Genomic DNA, 22406 nt, shown 5'->3' with positions numbered 1-22406 from the left:
TTATTCATCTTCATGTCTCCTCCTTTCTTCCTGCTTCATCTGCAGTCTTTCCTCTTGAACCTCCTTTGTAGAATACAGAGGAGTGAATCACAGTATACGTTGTTTAGTGCAGCTTTGGATTTTCTGTCCTTTCTTTTTCTCTTTTTTGATGCTCAGATGAAATTTGCCTGTTTGCTGTCTTCTCTGCCTTGGTTTCTGTGGCTGTCCGATTGTAGTTTCTTTCCTCTTTCTCAGTGGGTTCTGTCGGTACTCATCTGTCACTCTCTTCATTTTCCCTTTTCTGCAGAGATGAGAGGATTTGCTGTTTGTTTGCTTGCTCATCATAGAGTTGTCTCTTTGCTGTCTTTCTCCTCCCCGTTCTGTAATGTCGGTTTCTGTTGCTTCTGTTCTCTCCCTCGCTCGTTCAGTTTATATGTACTCAGATGAAAAGATCACTCTCGTCGACCGTGTGTTGTCTTCGCTCTGGAAGTTTTTCCTCTGGTTCTTTGCCACATGCTGTTCGTCTGACGGCTCGGGTCAAACGAACTGACCCGCCTCGCATTGCTAATGTGCTCTGGGGGGATCGGTTAAATTATGCTCACAGCAGGGGTGAAGACATACATAACACTGGCATCAAACTCCTCAAGGTTACACAGTATTTAGCCCAACAGTTTCCAGCTGTTTACAGAAGATGAAGCGTGTTTCGTCCGACTTCCATGTACATGTCGGACGCCTGTGTTAGCCAGAAGACTGACTGCGGGCAATCATTACAGTCTTGGCCTACAGAGGTCTCAGGAAAGAAACAAGACCATGGTTTGTTGGCAGGCAACCAGTTTGACAAACTACACTTCCATAGACATCTAAAGGGTGTTATTCTATTCACTGTGACCTAAAGGGAGGCCCACTCATGCCTATGCACACACTGAATATGATGTAAGTGCAGCTCATAGCCCTTCTTCAGTGCTTTCCCTCCTTTGCTCAGATCCTTTGGATATATGTAAACATAGCAATTGTGACTCTATGTTGAGCAAAACAAGCAAGCCCAGATCCCCTAGAAGAGGTGGTCTTACTCAGTTCCAACTGAACCCTGGAGCTGATCGATTGCAATGACATCGGACTTCAACTAGATCTGCGTCCACTCCATCTCCGATCAACTGCGATCCGGCTCCACGCTCTCGCCGCCGTCAACACCCACCAGCTGCGTTTTCAGAACACAGCACGATGCAGGATCGCCTTGTTTCCCCGCTGTTATTATTGAATCAACAATTATCCGACTCCTCACCTCATCCATGTTGTCTTCGTGGTACTCTGAAAAACCTCTGACCTGTTGAGTCCAGGCCTGGCTCCTCTCATGATGACGGTTTGTCGTTGTAGTTAAGTGAAAACCAATCTAGCGATAACAGTGTTATATTTTGAAAATAAACAGATGTTTTAATTTTGTTTTGCTGCCTGACTTCCTGTCCCGCTCAAACTTCTCTGTTGAGATTGATTCGTCGTGCTTGGGCATCCATCAAAATTGGAAGTTGTGCGTATCTGATTCGGAGGGCTCCACAGAACGCAATGGAGTGGATCCAGTGGAAGTTAACACAATGACTAGAATAGAAACCTATCAACTCCGATGCCGTGACAGATCGGAGATGGACCAGATGCAGATCCGGTGGAATCTGGCCGAGAGAACGTAATCAATCCAAGATCCAGATCCAGATCAAATAGCTGCTTGTAGACTAGTTATAGTAGTTTAAGTAATACAGCTACTGGGCAATTCCAATTACAACTGATAGTTAGCACAAGAATTAAAAAATTATAACGTTACTTTCCATCTCCATCCAACCAAACATCGGCAGAAGAGCCACATGTAGCAGCATCACAGGACGAGGCTTCTGTATTTTTCTGAGTGGTGTCCAACACTTGACAAATATGATCTCCTACCCAAATGCTGATGAGAAATTGACTCCCCAAGTCAACCCACAACTCATTTTAGAGTCCAATGCTGCCAATATGCATGGCATTTGTTACTGTGGGAAAATGAGACCGTGACGTAATGACATAAGGACAGCTCTCTGATGGTATGCGCTTTGGCCCTCTTTGCAATACTGCAGTGTGAACACAAAACAACTTAAGGAAAAATGCAGCAATTGGTTTCTTTTTTATCTGTATCAGAACAACAAAAAGGAGCCATAGGTGTGAAAACAACCTTAAACTAAATCTTTGTCTTGGTGTATCAATTGTATCTGAAGAAAGACTACGAGCTGCCCTCCCTTGATAAATAACTTGTACGTCTTTTACTTGTCAATTGAGGTTATTCATCAACGGCTAGAAATCAGATAACATTTTGGTCACAAGCTAAGATTTCCTACTTTGTAAGCTCTAGACAGATGGTGGACAGAGAAATAGACATACAGGTAAACAAACAGAAAAGAAGACAGACAGATGAACAGAAATAGATCAACAGACTGACACAGGAGAGCAGAGATTTGAAGCCCTCCAGAGATGTTGTGTCTAGGTGAGGTTTTACAATGTGGAGCATCACAAACCATCCATATCAAACATCAAGAGGATTTCTCCAACCTCTCTCTCTCTCTCTCTCTCTCTCTCTCTCTCTCTCTCTCTCTCTCTCTCTCTCTCTCTCTCTCTCTCTCTCTCTCTCTCTCTCTCTCTCTCTCTCTCTCTCTCTCTCTCTCTCTCTCTCTCTCTCTCTCTCTCTCTCTCTCTCTCTCTCTCTCTCTCCTTCTCTTACATTCTTTTGCAAATATGTCTGCAGCTGCTCCTTGTCTGCCACCTCTTGTCTTTCTTGTCACATATGTCTCCTTCTGTCTGAGGTGGAAGGAGACAGATAAGTGCTTTTCTACATATTCTCGAGTGTTGTCACTGATGGGAATCTTTAGAAGTCTGACCTCAATTTCTAATGTAAAGCAGAGAGGAGTCAAAACTTTTATAAAAGCAATGACCTCGGGGGTCTGACAGATTCAGCTGAACTTAGCCAGTTGGTCAGCTAAAAAGCAAACAAGAGATGATCCACCCATTTTTGGACTCACTCAAGTCTTCGTACTGTACTGCATGTGCCCTGAAAAAGATACCTTTTATCCAGAATTAAAAATTTGTCTCCATGAATTTGTCTATGTGTGGTTGAGCTTTACCGAGCTGGGCCTTGAGACCAGATGGCAGAGGGGACCTTAGTCATTGCTCAGCTCCCGGCACTGAAGTGCTTTTCACAATGTGAAGCATGCCTGATGCTGCTGTTACAGTAATTGCAGAAAACAATGACTCATTTGTGGCACGAGTGCTAAATGTCTCTCCTCTCCCACCTTTCCCTTTGAAAGTTTGATAATGACTGTGCCAGAGCAGACACCAGGTCACACCATGGCTAGGGGAAGAAAAGAAGAGAGTGAAGTGCACAAACAGGTACAGTATGGAGAATGAGTCAACAGAATGTGGAAATATTAGAGTGAAAAGAATGAGTCTTCCTCACGTGATGTTGTTGTGACATTGTCTGTCAGCGGATTTATAGAGGTTTGGCATGCCCCCTGTTGTCCAACAGTCTTAGGACAGCATCCCAAATATGTGACAGCATGCAGGCCCCCTCATCCTGCTTTAGTGTCCTCTGGGCCTGCTTACTGATCTTTACTGCCCCCCCTTATCCAACGCTGGTATCTGTTGCTCTCAGAGTGGATGACCATGGCCTTTTCCCACTCCATAATGCAGATTCCTCTCTTGCAGTGATCAGAGATGGCTGATTTGAAGTTTTCATGGTCTGCTTTTTGCTTTATTGGACATGTGCATGCTCCAGATGTCTTTCTCACATTCTTTTCCGTGTTCACTTTTTCATGTGCCAAACATTCTGCCTGTTTCACTGATGTATGTTTTGTTGTTGCAGGGAAGTTGCAGGACTTTCTTAAATGACGTTGCTCTTCCTTTCAGGGTCAATTTGGTCAATTGGAATGATCCAGTAACTGTCTCAGCTTGATGTGTCTTTAAAGAGGTGCTTATGCTGTGCTTTTTTATTGCGTTTTGGATGCATCTTCTACCCCTCTGGTGTATGGACGAGTGACCATTCCTATGTCATGACCTGTCATCGCTCTGTACTTCTTTCTTTCCTGTGTATCGCCCCATTTTGTATACCAGCAATGAATGAGTGCATTTTGGAAGTGTGCATGCCTCTCCTGTCTGTCCTTCTCGTTTGTTATTATCCTAGCACTGCCGTTTAATGTCCTTACTACAGAAGGGGCTGTGGGGTGCTCTGATGTCTATAGCAGGTATTGATCTGTGTCTGTGGGTTTTCTGAACATCTTTACTTTTATGCTTTTGTCTTTCACCTCATGCGTGAATTTGATGTTTCCATTATCATCTATTGCAGGTGAGCCGTAAGTTCTTCTGTATGTCCTACCTTGGCTTCTTTCATCTACATGTGAAGCGGCTATGACTATGGCCTTGGCTTCCAGGTCTTTCATGAAGAAGCCACTGACAGTGGGTCAACCATAGTAAAACCCTCTTTCTGTCTGTATATCTTCCCTAAAAACTGGAAGTATGATGATTCGGCAACTATATTTAGTAGCTGGATATTTTCAACTCTTAGTTTTGTTGGTTTGTGTAATGTCCTGTCTGCCATGAGGTCATTGTGCAATGTACGATGTTTAGTATGCCATAAATAAGTGTCTTGGTGAACAATGACATCACATCATGAGATATGAAGATTTAATCTGTTTCTACTTTGCCATTAATTCCTGTTCCAATTGTTTTGAGTTTATGCAGAGCTGTTCTGTCAGGTCTAGGAGGGCTCTAATAAGCTGGACTAAGGCCTTTGACAGATTGTATGTTCCAGACTCAATGCTGTCTACTAAGGGGCGCAATGGAGTTCCAGCTTTGTGGAATTTTGGTGAGCCGTGTATCGTGGGTGTGATGAGGGCTTTGGGTATAAAGCATAGACTGTATAAATAATTGACGTAGTATCTGTGACGTCGTCCATCTGTTCCTGAACGCTGTTTTGAAGCCAATCGACGGCGGCAGCCATATTGGAAATGCAGAACTTAACCAGGAATAGTGTGATGTAAAGAGGCGGAGTTTAAGCCTCCTAGCCAACAGCTATGTGTTCCCGTCCGGGAGTTAAGTCAGTCATGTCCTTATTTGGGCAAAAACTCGTAATCTTAATATCTTCTGAACCGTTGTGTTAGAAAAAAATTCACCCCCTGTACAGTGTGTGCCGATAGAGAAATTAGCTTCGTAGAGCCAAGCCGCTTTTTGAACCAGGCTGTAAACATGTTTATTAATGCTGCAACGATCGTCTTTTTTTAATTGGGGTCCATGTGGTTTCAGGTGTTTCTGCAGCCAGCCTCAAGCAGATTCTCGTTGTAATTAGTTTATAACACATCCGCATGGGCTTCATAGTTTGAGTCCGGAGGTTGCCGCTTGGTATAAAGTGATTGTTACTGTCTGTCTGTTTTTGGCTTTTTAGTAAGGGTTTGAGAAGGGTCTTAAGAGTCCTTTTCTTCCCCTCTGGAGGGTCCTTTTTCAGAAATTCATGTTTTGATTCCATCATGTATTATTTCCATCCGTTTCTCACACTGTTCAGTGTCCTTACCGACAGTGGTTGTCCCTTTGTCACCCTGCAGCATTGTGATGGGTTTGTCTTTTCTCATTGACTGTTTGGCCTCCCAATCTTTTGTTGTGATATTCATGAGCAAACTGGATTTTCTTAGAATGCCAGCTGCTTTGTTTCAAAGTTCTGCTTCTGTCCCCGATCATCTCATTGCCACGATTAAATCTTCATATAAGATTCTTTATAAATCAGCTGACAGACGATGTCAAACCAACATCATGGCACTCTTCTGAGGACGGGAGCAGGAAGTTTCTTTGTCAGAACATATCAGGGTACAAAAGAAGACACTGATCAAGTTACAGGATCTATTTAATTAGAATATAGTGTCAGACCAAATGAACCCTTTTGGACCATTATAGATCTCATCTAGGAAGATGTTAAAATGTTTTTAAGACGATAATCTGCCAACTTTTCCAGGCAGTGCTTCTAAAAAAAAGCAAAAGCTATTCATTTCATATAAGCTGAAAAATAATGGTTTAAGGAAAAAGGTGGATATAAATATAATAGATGAAAAGATAAGTGTCATCTTTATGGTCTTTTCATAATAACTCTACTTTCACTACAAGGACTACAGCTAGGTCTCCTAAAGAAAGACATCAGCTGTAAAGCTTTGGCGTTCATCAGCTGTTTTATCTTCTCTTATATAAGGTGGGAAATTGATTTACCCTCAGATCACATGCAGCAGCTCTGATAACCTCAATCACACAAACACTGCACACCTTGTCAATGGAGCACTGCTAGTTCATGGACCATGTCCGGTGCATGTGTGTGTGAGAGGGAGTGAGTGTGAGAGAATACCAGTGCTGTCAGGTGTATTTAGCTAAGAGCCCTGTGATGAGTTCTCCACAGAGGCTGGAGGGATCATGGCCCCATTATACACAGGTCACACACACTGACCCCCAGTGTGAGAGTGGCTGGGAGTGAGAGTCCTGGGGTGGTCTGCTAGTGTACTACATGTTAAATGTTATATGTGTTGATGTCTGTATGTGTATGTTAGAGTAAATGTGATAAAATGAGACAAACAAGAAAAGAGAGATGAGATAAAGTTCAGTTTGTTCTGTAACTGAACCAACAAGTTAAACACCATGAACAGCTTTGTTACTCATGATCTTTCATGCCAGAATGTTTCTGAACTAAAAGGATTTTCTGTTTGTTTTCAGACACATTGAAACTCAGAATGCACATGCCGCATGAGGAATCAAACAGTGTGCTGACACCGTCAGGAAAATCTCCGACTTAAGTGTTGCGTCTCAATATACTCCCGAGAATATTATCCATCCTGTATAGAAGCTAAATGTTTGACTTTCTTCACAAACTATTGTCTAATCTTGCTTACCTTGCAATGCCGCTCTGAAAAAGTGGTCAGTGTAATCAGTGGTATCAGAGCCGGTTTGCTGAGAGCGTCAGACTTCTGTTTGGAGTAGGTTTCATGACAGCGCTTACACTGATCCTATTTCAAAAAAGTAAGGGGATTATTATGTTTTGGTATTACTCTAAGCTATCTGATCCAATTTGAAAGTAACACACACACTTATTTCAACTTCCCTGAGAAGCCTTTGCCAACCATAACCACATAAAGACTCAGTAACATGTCAATTTTACTAACATCCCTCGGGCCCTATGATTTCCGCGTTCACGGAATCGTGGAGGGAATCGCGGAATTGACCAATTCAAATGGAATCTATTGTTACGGAATATCGCAGAAATTGGCATAATATGACTCAAATGCTGTCATCGTGAGTTTTGTAGTCTTTTTGCAAACTTAGCCGGTGTTTCTGGTGGCCGCTTCCACATGTTGTTTATTTCAGGAGGGGGCGGGTGAGTGTTTGTGAGGAGATGCACGGCTGGTGCCACGAATAAGCGGTCCCCGGAAACATTTTCCCAGACAAACGTTCCTTCTCCTCGTGATGTCACTGGGCGGTTGGAAACCTAAATGGAGAGAGACGGTATCTCACAAGGACTAGCTAGTCCTACTATTAGAATACAGCTCATGTCACTCCCCTGCTCATTTCGCTACACTGGCTTCCAGTTGCAGCTCGCATCAGATACAAAACTCTAATCATGACTTACAAAGCAGTCACCAAAACTGCTCCAGTTTACCTGGAACCCTTCATCCAGGTCTACACCCCTTCTTGCCCGCTACGCTCAGCCTCTGAAAAGCGCCTAGTGCTTCCAGCACACAAGGCCTCAAAATCAAAATCACTCGCTTGACTCTTCTCTTCTGTTGCCCCTAAATGGTGGACTGAATTGGCCAACTCCATTCGATCTGCAGAGTCCCTCTCTACTTTCAAAAGACAGCTAAAGACCCAGCTCTTTAAGAAGCACTATGCACTTAGCTAGACTGTTCTCCACTGTTGTCCCCAGTGGCAGATCATGTCTTCCATCTACAGTTGACTCGCACTGTCCTGCTCTACTCTGGGAATCTGTGTTCAGCTCTTGAGTGACCCAGCACTTGGTACTTTGGTCATTATTGTGGTGATGCGAATTGTTGATGATGATAATTGAAGGTCTTAAATTGTTTGGTTGCTTCATTGTAGATGTTCCTTATTTTACAAAAAAAAATAAAAAAAATTCTTACTTACTTTTGTGCATCGCCTTTACACTGCTTGGCAGTACCACCACCCAAATGGACTTGAAGCACTTTGTTACTCGTACTGATCTTGTTTCCTCTTGTCTAGATCTTTGCTTGTGTTGTTGTTGTTCTCATATGTACGTCGCTTTGGATAAAAGCGTCTGCTAAATGACATTGTAACATTGTAACACTGTACTTGTCCTAAGCAAGCGGCAAACTCCGGTCTCAAACGATGAAGCCAATGCGGAAGTGATATAAACTGCAATACATCGAAAATCCGCTTGAGGCTGGCTGCAGAAACACCGGAAACCACATAGACATGAATGGGAAAAAGACGATCTTTGCAGCATTAATAAACATGTTTACAGCCTGGTTCAAAAAACGGCTTGGCCCTACAACGCTAATCTCTCTAATGGCACACACTGTACGGGGGGTGAATTTTTTTCTAACGTGACGGTTAAGAAGATATTAATATTATGAGTTTTGCCCAAATAAGGACATGACTGACGTGAATCCCGGTCGGGAACACACAGCCATTGGCTAAGAGACTCACACTACGTCACACTCTGCCTAGTTGAGTTCCGCATTACCAATATGGCTGCTGCCGTCGATTTGCTTCAAAACAGCTCTCAGGAACAGATGGGTGACGTCACGGATACTACGTCCATATTTTTTACAGTCTATGGTCCTAAGGCAATCACTTATGATGAGCTGATGTTTACAATGTTACAATGTTTGTTTACAAAGTAAAGTTCAATTCCATTAGGGTTTTATTCCTTGCTGCATCATTGCCTTGTTTTTTTAAGCATTTTCTTCAATTACAGGTTGATTTAAGAAGCACATTTGTTACAACTAACAGACTGAAATGAAGCGTTGTTTTCTGGGTCTGTGTTTACAGAAACAAAATGCTTATTGAGCACTTTGTGTGTTTTCAAACAAAACAACTGAAATGGACATGTGTTTACATTCAGTTATGTCTTTTACTTGAAACCATGTCAATTTTTAAGCACTTTGTACTTCTAACACTTATTGGTACATTGTTATGTCACAACATTATTTTTTGACTGGAAATACTGGGCAAAATTGTGCAATGATGTGTTGCATCAATAAATGTAAGGATTTTTGCATTTCATTAATGGGCATTTTATTCAGCGACACAAAAAGCACACACTATATGTTGGTAAAATAAGTGTAAAGGGTAAAAAACAGAATTCTAAAAAGTTAAAACAGAATTTGGAAAAAAAAAAAAAAAAATGGCCCTATACCCCGATCAAAGAGGTTAACATTTGAACTTTAATGACCTGTTCCAACAGGAAACTGTTTAAAGTAGTTTGCTTTGTGATCAAGCAGATGGCACTTCAAATTTTCCCAATCAGCTTGACCTAAAGGATAGCCATCTGAATTGCACTTGGATAGGAATGTTATGTTGTGTGCCATGAAAACATTGGATGGAAATCTGTCCTGGGTGGACAATTATGTCACTGAAGCTTCTGAAGCCATGTGGGAGGGTTCTTTCAGGTTCTACAACACGGGTGACTTAGAAACGAATAAATACAAAGCTTTTTGACAAGCTTGTACAAATCAGCTGCTCACTCTACAACAACCACAAACCTGTAGACACACTGCTAGCTTACCAACCAAGTGATGCCCTACAAAGTAGCTTTTAAATCTGCCAATAGGTATGTGGCAAGTCAATTTTCGATGGAGTCCACACCCAGTACGCTGTACACTGATTATAGATTTAATTGTTAACAGCTACGAAACAGCCACACATCGGTGATCCATGTCAACCACAATGGGACTTTTAGCTGATAACATTGTCAGAAGGTAACAGCACAACAAAGTATAACACATAAATTGATATTAAACACATTTAAACCTACCTACCCCTGTAATGAGTCCCTGGGACACATGAATCTTGAGTTTACAGTGTCCTTCTAGATTTTAAAGTATCAGACATGCACCTAGCTACGTCACTGCCTATTACCTTTAATTCATCAGGGACCAAACTAAGTAAATGTAGGTAAATTAAAAACACATCAGAGCTCTCACTTACAAGGACTTAAAGCGAGTAAATATAGTATCTCAACCAAGAAACCAGGCTAATTAAAATATATTAGGGCTCTGATCATTTGGGGACTTGTTCTTAGTAACTGTCTCTCACCTGGGGCCTGTTGAAGGCGACATTTGCCTTTTTAATTCCCTTCCCTCCAACACTTTCCTTTAAACAGAAGGGCTGGTTCGACTTTCAACACAGAACTCACAAAGGGGAAGAGAAGAAGGACGGGGGGATGCCCTGAAACAGCAACAAATTAAATTTCTAGTCCTGTCTGTCCTTCTGTCTCCTTTTACTCTCAAACTGTGCCACACTCAATACGTCATGCTGTGGAGTCAGAGAGTGAAACAATGAACCACTGTTTTCAACAAAGACCATTTTCACACTGTATCACCTGGAATACCAACAAACTCATTCGAGCAACATGAAATGAGCACATGTGTGTATTGCCTTGTTGAACAACTGAGGTGTGTACTTTAGCTATAGCCTACAGTGTGTCTGATGATTAGCACATTTCACACAGTACCTGTTTGTAACATGTTACTCTCCTAAACACAAACTAAGTTCTATAATTTGTCCCCAAGACATTGCAGATGTCACTAAGTTGGCACCAATTAAACAGGGTGGTTGAGGCCTGGCTGGGGCTAGGTAATATGAATGCATGGGCCGTGCATGCTTGGGGCTCCATCTGATTGGTCAAATGTTCATGCTGAGTGTGAATGCAGGGCACACAAAACTAAATGATTCCCCTCACTTGTTACTTTTCAGTCTTATTGTGTGTATTAATGCTGCTATAACAATACAGTTTATTGGTCAGCGTGATATCTCAGTCTGCTTAGTGGCTGTTCCACAATATTTATATTTCCACACCTAAAAATACTCTGACACCCATGGTAGACGAAAGCAACAAGATATCAATACAGATATCTGTGGCGTCAACTGTAAACCTGTCGTGTCCCTCTCTCTTTACCTTATAATCCTGTCCTCTACATTACAATGATTATGATAGTAAAACCGTATTCTAGTAAGTGGATAAATAATCAAAACAGGTGATGATGAATCTAAAGACCCTCACCCTTAGGGGTGAAACAATGATCGTAGAATAGTGGATCTGTGGAGACTCAAGCCTGATTTATATTTCTGCGTCGAATCGACAGCATAGCCTACGCCCTAGGTCTGCATAACTCCCGTACCTACCCAGAGGACTATGCACATAGCTGAGGGGCACCTCCTCCTAAATGTAACTACTGGGGCACTGGTGGCCTAGCAGTCCAAGCACCCCACATACAGAGGCTATAGTCCTCGCCGCAGAGGTCGCTGGTTCAACTCCCGGCCGCTACCATGCCCCACTCTCTACTCCCCACATGTCCTGTCTCTCTTCAGCCCGTCCTTCAGCAGCTTCACTGGTTACAGGTCAAGACCCGCATCGCTTACAAGACTCTGCTCCTCACCTTTAAGGCCCTCCATAACCTCGCTCCTCCATACCTTTCTGAACTTCTGCACATCAACACACCCAGCCGCACTCTCAGGTCTTCTTCCATTCACCTCACTACACCACCCGCCCGTTTAACCACCATGGGGTCCAGAGCCTTCAGCCGGTCTGCCCCCCGCCTCTGGAACTCCCTCCCACCAGACATTCGTAACATCGACTCTTTTTCCATTTTCAAATCACATCTCAAGACACATCTTTTTAAACCGTCATATTCACTCTGATTACACCTCTTCACTGAACTGTACCTTGCCCTGTTAATTTTATCAGCTTAATTTTGATATTGTTTTTTAAACTCTGCCCTGTACAGTGACCTTGAGTGCTAAGAAAGGGACCTTTATAAATAAAATGCATTATTATTATTATTATTATTATTATTATTATTATTACTATTATTATTCAGCGGTCCTATTATGAAGGCACAAAAGCCCCCCCAAAAAATTACTTCAATGTACATGTAACTACGTGTCGAATCGACACCATAGACTGTATAAAATATGGATGTAGGATCCGTGATGTCACCCATCTGTTTCTGAGGAGCTGTTTTGAGGCCAGTCGACGGTGGCAGCCATATTGCTGCTGACGAGTGATTGTGATGTAAAGAGGTGGTCTTAGAACCTCCTAGCCAACTGATACAGTGTCCCTGCCTGTCAATCAAGTCAGCTGTGCCTCTCATTGGAAGACTCATACTCTCAATATCTTCAAAATTGCCGCGTTAGAAAAAAATTCACCCCCCTACAGTGTGTGCCGATCGAGAAATGAGCCTTCCAGACTACACTCGTTTTTTGTACCAGGCTGTAAACATGTTTATTTCTGCTGTAAAGATCGTCTTTTTTGAATTGGTGTGTGTGTGGTTTCCGGTACTTCCGGAGCCAGCCTCAAGCGGATCCTCTATGAACTGCAGTTTTTAACACTTCGGCTGCATTTGTATTTCCTGCATTTACAGCACTCCTGGGATCCCGCACATCAGCTGAACATCGGCCGTGTATTTCACCACCTCCGACGTCTCCTCTCTGTTCTTCCCTGTTGAATCGCTGTGAAAAAGTAAACGGAGAATGTAGCGGGGCAGGAAACAGGCGACCCGACTATCAGAGAGACCACACTGCCCTCAAGCGTTTTGGCGGAGAATTGCTGCGCGTCACAGACACATCACATGTAGAGCTCATGTCCACGTCAGAACCCTGCTGCGTAGGGGCGACTCAGAAGTATAAGCCAGCCATCAGTCAAGAGGGCCAGATGTTCAAAGCTGTACCAATCAAACTTTACACTACGTAATAAATATGTACAACATGTAAGGACCGAATGATCCAGGTAGGACACGGTTTCAGCTGGACGTTGTTTGCCTTTACAGACACACCTCTGAGGCCAGACTGTGATTTTCGAAAAACCTTCATACAAGTTGGAACCATGGGACCAAACACAGGTCATCTTCAGTGACGGAGAGAGTGACAGAACTTCCATCTATTGTACTCCCTATTTCACTTTAATGTTTGGAAACTCATGAAACCCTTCACATATTTCTCCATCTTTTCAGGGCAACGGCTGCATTACAAAAATAATTTGTTCCATAAAGATCCTAATAGAAGAAAATTGATTTTTTGTTGTGCCCACCAGGGACACTTTTAAACTCCCCTGATAGAGTCTTCACACAAAGGCCTTTTCATTCAGAAAATCTCTGGCTCTGCTCACTCTGAAGGCCTGTCCTGGTTTAGAATCCACAATCTGTCTGTGCTTTTCTCTCTCTCTCTCTTTATTCAGTCTGTTATTAATATTCATGTGATAATAAGTTGCTTCACATGGAGCAATGAGGCTGTTATGCTTCACTTTGAATTATCCTGAGGCGTCTCAAACTGTGAGCTTTTTCATAGGACATATGTTCAACATATTTTTGTCTGGTCTTTTTCCAACCACTGGAATTCCAGCTCTTCCCCAGACATCTTTCAGCCAGCTGGAGAATTCTGCTCTGTTTCATCTGCAAGCATTCAGAGTTTATCTCTCAAAGCATCCTGGACCAGTAAAATATCACTCCAACCTCCCCTACAGAGATCCGGACGCGGTTCATCCTACTACTGCAAGAACATCAACGCCTCTGCTTGAGAAAATTATACTTTTAACAAATATAGCTCCCTGGAGACAGACTGTGAAATTTAGCTTCAAGAGTAAATACAGTCCCTAACAACAGTTAAAGACAGAACCAATGCACAACCTAACAAAGGCCCAGATATACAACTCTGATCACTTATTTTATGTGGCTGTTAAAGATGAACAATATATCAGATTCCAGCATAAACTGGTCACCTGAGCTGACCCACAGTGTTTATGGTTTAATCATATGTTTATGTAAAGCAGAAGCCAGCAGATTGATGAGCAGATGATTACAATTACTGTTGCAATTAAAGTCATTGCATTTTTTAAGCAATAGTTGCTATGAGTGAGTGTGAGTGTGAGTGTGAGTGTGAGTGTGTGTGTGTGTGTGTGTGTGTGTGTGTGTGTGTGTGTGTGTGTGTGTGTGTGTGTGTGTGGGTGGGTGTGTATGTGTGTGTCTGTGTTTGCAGAGTCAGGGACAGGAGTATGAATGGGCTCCTTGCATGAGTAGCTTCACATAGGCAGGTTTCATTCAACATTTCAGAATGTATAAGGACTTCTTTAATCAACATCTGTTCACACTAACACAAAACTGTTGAGACTGAGGACCTGGAGCAGCACAGAAGCTGCAACAATGTAGATAAACATTCAGATACTAAAAACAGAGGCCAAGGATTACAATTAGAGTCCAAGAGAACATATGATCAGAGTCCATGAGCAATGCTTGTTACACTGTTCAAAAAACAGAGCAGAGTCAAACAAATAATAAGAAAATGTAACAAAATAAAAGGCTGAATGAATCGTTGAGAAAAACACAAGAAAGATAAAAACGGTCTGTTCAGATTTCGTCAGTTTTGGTAAAATTAAAAAAACAGACTGATAAGGCTGTCAAAATTTATAACACAATGTTTATTACCTCCCCATTATAAGATAAGATAAGATATTACTTTATTGATCCAAGGGAGGGGGGAGGGATTCAGTTGTTGAGTTGTGCAGCAACCCAGACATAAGTACAATCAAGAAAAAGTTCCAATTAGTAAAATGCAATTAGTAAAAATAAAAAATAGATAAATAAAGATAGAGAAATAAAGAATACAATTTAGATATACAAAATGTTACAAACAGAATTTAGATGAATACAAATGTTAAAAATGGAGGGGGGTGTCAGTGGTCAACGTGGTGCAGTCTGTGGCCTCCATTTCTGAGGTCTGATGATGGTGGGCACAAAGGAGCGCCTGAAGCGTTCAGTCTTGCACCGTGGTGGAATGATGCGCTGACTGAACGAGCTCCCCATCAGCCAAAGCTCATCGTGGAGAGGGTGAGAGGGGTTGTCCAGGATGGCTCGCAGTTTGTCCATCAACCTCCTCTCAGCCACTGACTCCAGACTGTCCAGTTCTAGGCCAACCACAGAGCGACAGACTTCTTTACCAGCTTATTATATTCGGTATGTTATATTCTGTTTGACAATGCAGAAAAGCTCCAAAACTTATGAGAATACATACAGTTATGGTTTCAACACAAAGCTGTCAGAAGCAGAGAGAGAGAGAGAGAGAGAGAGAGAGAGAGAGAGAGAGAGAGAGAGAGAGAGAGAGAGAGAGAGAGAGAGGAGAGAGAGAGAGAGAGAGAGTATACATTTCTTACTATTAACAGTAAGTAAAATTTTGGTCAGTCTTCAGTGACCAGTTCTGTCCCAACTCAACTCAACTTTATTCATACAGCATCTTTCATACATACAAGCATGCAGCCCAAAGTGCTTCACAAAAGAACATAGAGACAGAACAACAGCAATGATAAAATCATAAGAGGCATGATCATAAATAAAATACTTAAAAACAAAATGAAATCAATCCAGTGAAATTAATCAAATAGGTAAGGGTAGAAAGAAAAGTAAAAATAAGAGAAAGTTAAAAAAGATCAGAAAAATACAATAAATAAATAAATAGATAAATAAGATGATCAAATGTTAAAGTGATGATTCTAATAATAATGCAGGACTAAAAATAATTTACTCCAAATTAAAAAGATAGATTGAAAATGTAAGTCTTAAGTTTACTTTTAAAGTCCCAGCATGCAGGTTGAAAATCAAAAGTAAGAAAGTTAACCACTACCACGGTATCAAAGCATGATGTTGATACTGTTCGATTTTAACGAGTAGCCCATCGAAGTTCAAAACTCTAGTATGGAGACCACTCTATGGCTGTAACCAGATGGGACACATTGTGTTGTGTGTCTTCTGTGTCTTGTGTATAACAAACAAAAAAAGAATTGTGTTCAGCCTCAATAAAATCCTTCATTTTCTGTGACTGTTTTTCTCCCTGACAGTTAGCTGTAATTAAAAAGGATAAACGTCAGTTCAGACGAGAGGAGGCTTATTTTCACACATTCGTCTCTGTGAAGACCTGCCTTCATCCTCACTGTGGCTGCGTCCAAAACAACAAGTTAAACAAGAAACAATGTCAGATTTGTACCTGTGTGGACGTCATTTGTACGTTTTAAATTCAGCTACAATGTTTATGTAGTCAAAGATGTTACTGGGAAACAAAGCAAATACAAAGTTGACTTCTACAGAGTAAAATGTCTTTACTTCATGTGGTTTCATCAGCTCATCTCAAGCACACAAACACGGTTTTCATTGACTCCAGACAATGTATGTTTAATTAAGTTTTCCTTGAACCTGCTTTTAAAAGTACATGTTTTCCTCAAGGAACAGCTTGCTCTGACCCTGACAAAACACGTATTCACCACATGTCAGCTTCCTCTTAAAGCAACAGTAAATTAATCCCATGTGAAAAACAACGACTTATTTTGCATCTTCTCTCCACCAACTTTTATTTCATGCATTCAGATCAGCACTGACAACATCTCATTGTCTTGTTTGGTACTGTTCAATAAGCCTCCAGTGACACATCAAATTCAGAGCATTAATTTGCAAGTAGAATATTGAATTTAGGGTCCACACTCACCACAAAGTAGAAATAACTTCTGAACGTCCCCCGGGGAAAGAAAAAACACAATTTCTTAATGCAGAAGTTGTTGATGTGGTGTGTTGATGGTTCCCTGCGGAAAGCTTCCCTCTCAGACTCAATAACCTTTTCATTGACAAGTAAATGAAGCATCACTCTAAAATAAGGTATCTGTCATTTCAAGGAGGAGGCACTTACTGTGAAGAAATTGACTAAACGAAGTAATGGAGACTTTTAACAGGGAGTTTGGTCTTTCAGGATTTTGATTGGCAGCACCTCTATGCACTGGATTTTCTTCAAATTAAATTCAAGATAGAGAGATGAACTTTTGATAGAGATTTGAGGTGAGTGCTGAAATTAAAAATGATGATTTTTCTGAACGCCATTACCTTTTGAGATATTAAGTTCTATCTAAAACATTGATGGGTAGTTCAAAGTCTTCATCTCAAAGTGCTCTTTCATGTTCCCTTCAAAACTCAGCCTCAGTTTTCCCTCAATGTTCAAGTGAGGATAAGGTGAAAATCGAGGTCTGCATGTGTGTTTCATGAACAGAAAAAAGGTAAAGAGGCACGAAGGACGACGGAAGTAAATGGTGAGACGGAAAACAGTGTAGACGGGCAGAGAGAGAGAGAAAAACAGTTGGTGGCGTGTGTACTGACCGGCAGCCAGAAGCATACCTCTGAGTGCCAGACAGACAGGGAAACAGGCAAACAGACCAACCGCCCTGCTGTAGGACATAATGTCATCAAGTCCCGTGCCATGTGCTGTATTTCCTCAGTGTTGTACTGCCATCTAGTGGAGACAGAAGTTGGTTCATTCAGCTCACTGTTCACCTTTACAAAAAGTGTTCTTCTTACTGCATCAAAAGCAACCTGTAACTTCTGACCAATGCAAGCACAAGACAAAATCTCATAGGGAACAACTGACACATGGGTCACAGGTGCAAAAGTCTCCTGAGACCAGAGTACCAAAACTTTGCCATGCCAGGGACCCTCATGTAGTCTTAGCCTCAGGCAGGTCCCCCTCAAAAGGGTCTTAAATGTCACAATAATAGTCACAGTGAAAATACTTTTTAGTGTTTTTCTCTCTTTTTATTCATCTATTACATTCATGATGTGTTTCCTCTGTTAAACAGTCTCTATAACTCCTCCTTAACAATTTATTTATAGTAACAGCAATCAGAGCCCATCAGCAATCATGGTCTATCACTGTCAGACATAGTTATGACACATCTCTGTGAGCAGAACTCAAGTTTCTCCTTTAGTAAATGAGCTGATATCAGACCATCGTACTGATGCTTTCTTAAACTGAAGCCTGGCGGTGTCAGGATGAATATGGTACGTCAGTTTAAATGAATCCACTCCTCCCAGTCCCCTTATACTCAGATCCCCCGAGGCACTGTCAGAGGTAGTGGAGGGGCAGCTATTTTTAAATCCAGTCTTCTAATCAACCCTAAACCCACACTGAATTAAAGCTCTTCTTAAACCCTCACACTACGTTTTTCTCATCCAGCTTCAAAAACTGGATGACCAGTTTCGTTTGTTTTAGTTTACCGCCCTCTTGGCACAAACTCTGAATCAGATCTGAATTCAGAGATTTTATCCAATTTAGTCCTCATTACAGATAACATCATTAATGTAGGTGACTTTTAATATTCATGTAGAGTTAGCATCACGTTCATGTCGACATACGACTCAACTGGCTTTACAGTGCAAACAAGCCTACTCACCGTTATGATCACACCCTTGATCTTAATCTGGCATATTGCCTTGAAACTGAGAACTTACCAGTCTTACCCTGAATCCTCTTGTCAGATCACTTTTTACTACTCCACTTAACAAAAATGTGATTACAAGCAGTTTGTCTGAACTTAAGAACTTCCTTGACTACGTTTTTTGGTTTTCAATTTTCTATCATGTGGAACAAACATCATGTGGTCTCATATTTCGATCAGCTATCAAGGAGGTGTTCTACGTTCAAAGCATGTTTCATTGTGAATCAGCTGACTAAAGGTTTTGCGCAATTGATCGTTTAATTTCCAAAGATCAATCACGGAAAATACTTAAAATTGACATCCGTAGTCCTAACCTAATTGGAATCTTGTGTACCACCATCAGTCCCTCTCCCATGAATCAGTTTGTTGATGGTACCACAGGTTTGCTGCAAGCTTGTCTTGATTCAATTGCTCCTCTTAAACAGAATACAATAAGACAACCCAAGGCAATCTCTGTGGTGTAATGCTCAAACCAGTGAGCTGAAATAAATGTGGTGCTCCACCAAAACAACCAAAACTTTTTAACTTGGGCAAGATAAGACTGATTTATACTTCTGCATCGCCCCTACGCAGCAGGGGCTGACGCGGACATGAGCCCCACATACTTCTGCGTCAATGTGTCCGTGTCGCGCAGCAATTCTCCTCCGAAACGCTTGAGGGCAGTGTGGTCTCTCTGATAGCCGGTCGCCTGCTTCCGGTCCTTCTACGATCTCTGTTTACTTTTCCACAGAGATTCAGAGCGTGTTATGTTAATCTACAGCTGATACATGTTGCTGTTTATCATACAGACATGATTACATGAAGAATAGAGAGGAGGAGATGAAATACACGGCCGATGTGTGGCCGATGTCCGGGATCCCGGAAGTGCTGTGAATGCGGGAAAGACAAAGCCGTCGAGCGGACCAATCACAGAGCTTGCGGTCCGCGTCGGCTCTACGCGTAGTTACATTTTGGAGGAGGTGCACGTCAGCTACGTGCGTAGGCCTCTGCGTGGGTACGGGAGCTACGCGGACCTACGGCGTAGGCTACGCCGTCGATTCGACGCAGAAGTATAAATCAGCCTATAGTCTTAATGAATATAGGTAGGCCCTGTGGCATGCTTGAGCTGCCTGCTACTACCCTCTGATAGAAGAGAATAAAAACAATTCTAGGTGCCTTTTCAGCACTGAGCATGTATTCTTTTCCAGTTAATAAACTTCTTTAATGATAAAATGTTAAATATTAGTGAGAAAATTAGTATCGCTTTGCCCTAAACAGAAAATGATCTTTGCACATACTGATAACATGGAGAAGGCTTTAAATCCTATACCTAGACTGTTTTTCACCCACTGACCTTCCTGAATACCGCTGAAGAAGGTCATTCCCTTAATTTGCACCTCTTTAATCATATGATCAACATTATTGACACGCTATGGACCACAGACCTGTACTGAACCTCTCCTTCAAAAACCTACTTTTGATTCAGGGACCGAAGCCAACTCTAGGCCTATATCTAATCCTCCCTATATTTCAAAAACCCCTGGAGAAAGTAGTAAGCGAGCTGGCTTTCTTCAGAGCAACAGTGTATTTGAGTGTTTTCAGTCAGGGTTTAGAATCCACCCTCTATGCTAAGCCCCAGTATGTCATTGTTTGGCCTAGTCATGCTCTTGAGCATGTGGTGGACATTAACAGGGTAAATTCACTTGAGTACTGTACTTAAGTATTCTTCAGCTAGTTCAAAACGCCGCAGCTTGAGTATTGACTAAAACTAGGAAGAGGGAGCACATTTCTCCAGTGCTAGCTTCTCTACACTGGCTCCCAATAAAATGTAGAATAGAATTTAAAATCCTTCTTTTAACCTACAAAGCCCTTAAAAATCAGGCACCCTCTTATCTTTAAGAGCTCATAGTGCCCTATTACCCCTCTAGAACTCTACGCTCCCAACATGCAGGCTTGCTAGTTGAACCTAAAATCTCTAAAAGTAGTATGGGAGGTAGAACCTTCAGTTATCAGGCCCCTCTCCTTTGGAATCATCTACCAGTCAGGGTCCAGGAGGCAGACACCCTCTCCACTTTTAAGAGTAGGCTTAAAACTTTCCTTTTTGACAAAGCTTATAGTTAGAGCTGGATCAGGCTTGGACCAGCTTTTGTCATGCTGCTATAGGCCTAGACTGCCGGGGGAACTGGCACACTGACACACTGGGATCCTAGCTCACTCCCTTCCCCCCAACCCCCTCATCACTTACTTTAACTCTGCCTGTCCCATTAAAGTTACTAACCATAGACCTTTCTGGCGTCCCTGAGCTTCATTGTCTCGTAGATTCCTCTGAGCTGCCGTAGGCATCCTCCTGCTGCGGACGATCTGGACTCCAGCTGATACGGACGTGCTGGACTCCAGCGGCAACAGCTTCTACGACTCGTCTCATCACTATCACTTCTCTCTCTTACTCCCGTCTATCTGTCTTTCCAGACCCAACTCGGTCGAGGCATGATGGCTGTCTAACATGAGTCTGGTTCTGCTTGAGGTTTCTGCCTGTTAAAAGGAAGTTTTTCCTCACCGCTGTAACTAGCTAAATACTGCGATGTGCAATGCTCATGATGGATTAAGGTGGGGTCAGACTGAGTCTTATCCTGTCTTGAAGTTGGGTCTCTGTTCATAATTTAACATAGAGTGGTCTAGACCTCCTATGTTTGTAAAAGCGTCTTTAGATAACGTTTGTTGTGATCTGGCGCTATACAAATAATGATTGATTGATTGATTGATTAAGTACAGTTTTTGAGTATCTGTACTTTATTTGAGTATTATTTTTTGGGGATACTTTTACTCCACTACATTCAGAAGACAATCATTGTACTTTCTACTCCACTACATTTCTATCAGTGCTCTAGTTACTCACTACTTTAGCTTTGAAGTCAGCTCATGAATTTCCTTCTCTTTTCTGAAATCTGATCCTTAAGACAGTAAAATGTGTTTGTGTAGTTCTGTTTGTGTCACTGGTTTAGTCATACCTGTATATTGTGCATCTCCATGGTTGAATGTGGAGTAAACACAGAGCAGTTCATGTAGAGGTGGTAATGATGGCTATAATTCTCCACCTGAACACCCATGGTCATACCTTCAGCCCGTGTTATAGGCTTTTGAAATGAAGAATGATACGTATCGTTTGAAATGTTCTCCCTGTTTCCCACTCAGCCCAAACATACAAACATTCACTGTCCAACCTGAGGAAGTGTGTTGAGCTACTTAACATTTGTTTCATTCCAGATGAACATTTCAAACTAAGTTGTCTGTTCTTGGAGTAACTTAGTTGCTGTTTTTATTCCATGGTATAGTTTTAGAGATTTCAAGTAATGGTTTCTAAATAAACATAATGTAACAGAATGAACTCCTGTATTCCTGACTGCACTCGTGCTTTGTGAAAATACAATATTTCGAGATTTTTTAAAAACTACTTTGAATACTTGAGTATTTTTAAAAGGAAGTACCTCAGTGAGTACCTTTAACTCAAGTAATAATCTGACAGAGCAACTTTCACTTGTATTGAAGTAATATTTGTTCTGGAGTATCTATACTTTGACTTCAGTAATGAAGCTGTGTACTTTGTCCATCACTGCTCTTGAGACAACATTTGTTGTGAATTGGTGCGAAATAAATAAAGCTTGATTGATTGACTGATAGATAAGCAGCACTGTTACAAGTCCAAAGCAAATCAAAAACTTGACTTAAGCTTTGGATAATGCCAGAAGGGTGTTCTTTATACTAAATATTCTTTTTGAATTCAAGTAACTGAGAAAGAACAAGAACTACATCAATGGTACATCAAGACACAGTGAAACCTTAAACCTGTGTTGTCTTTGTGGCCAGTTGTTCTCTGACACACACAAACTGGTGAGTTCCCCGTCATGGCATGCATACT

At 41.7% G+C, this 22406-nt stretch overlaps 1 long non-coding RNA gene across 1 annotated transcript in view; it reads right to left on the bottom strand.

Moving 5' to 3' along the window:
• LOC117811282 overlaps positions 1-22406 on the bottom strand; it is a 124810-nt gene that overhangs the window by 89519 nt on the left and 12885 nt on the right. The window lies entirely within an intron of this gene.

Source organism: Notolabrus celidotus, chromosome 4 (assembly GCF_009762535.1).
Source record: "Notolabrus celidotus isolate fNotCel1 chromosome 4, fNotCel1.pri, whole genome shotgun sequence".
Lineage (NCBI taxonomy): Eukaryota > Metazoa > Chordata > Actinopteri > Labriformes > Labridae > Notolabrus > Notolabrus celidotus.
Note: the sequence above shows the minus strand (reverse complement) of the source record. Positions and strands in the feature narration are given on the sequence as shown.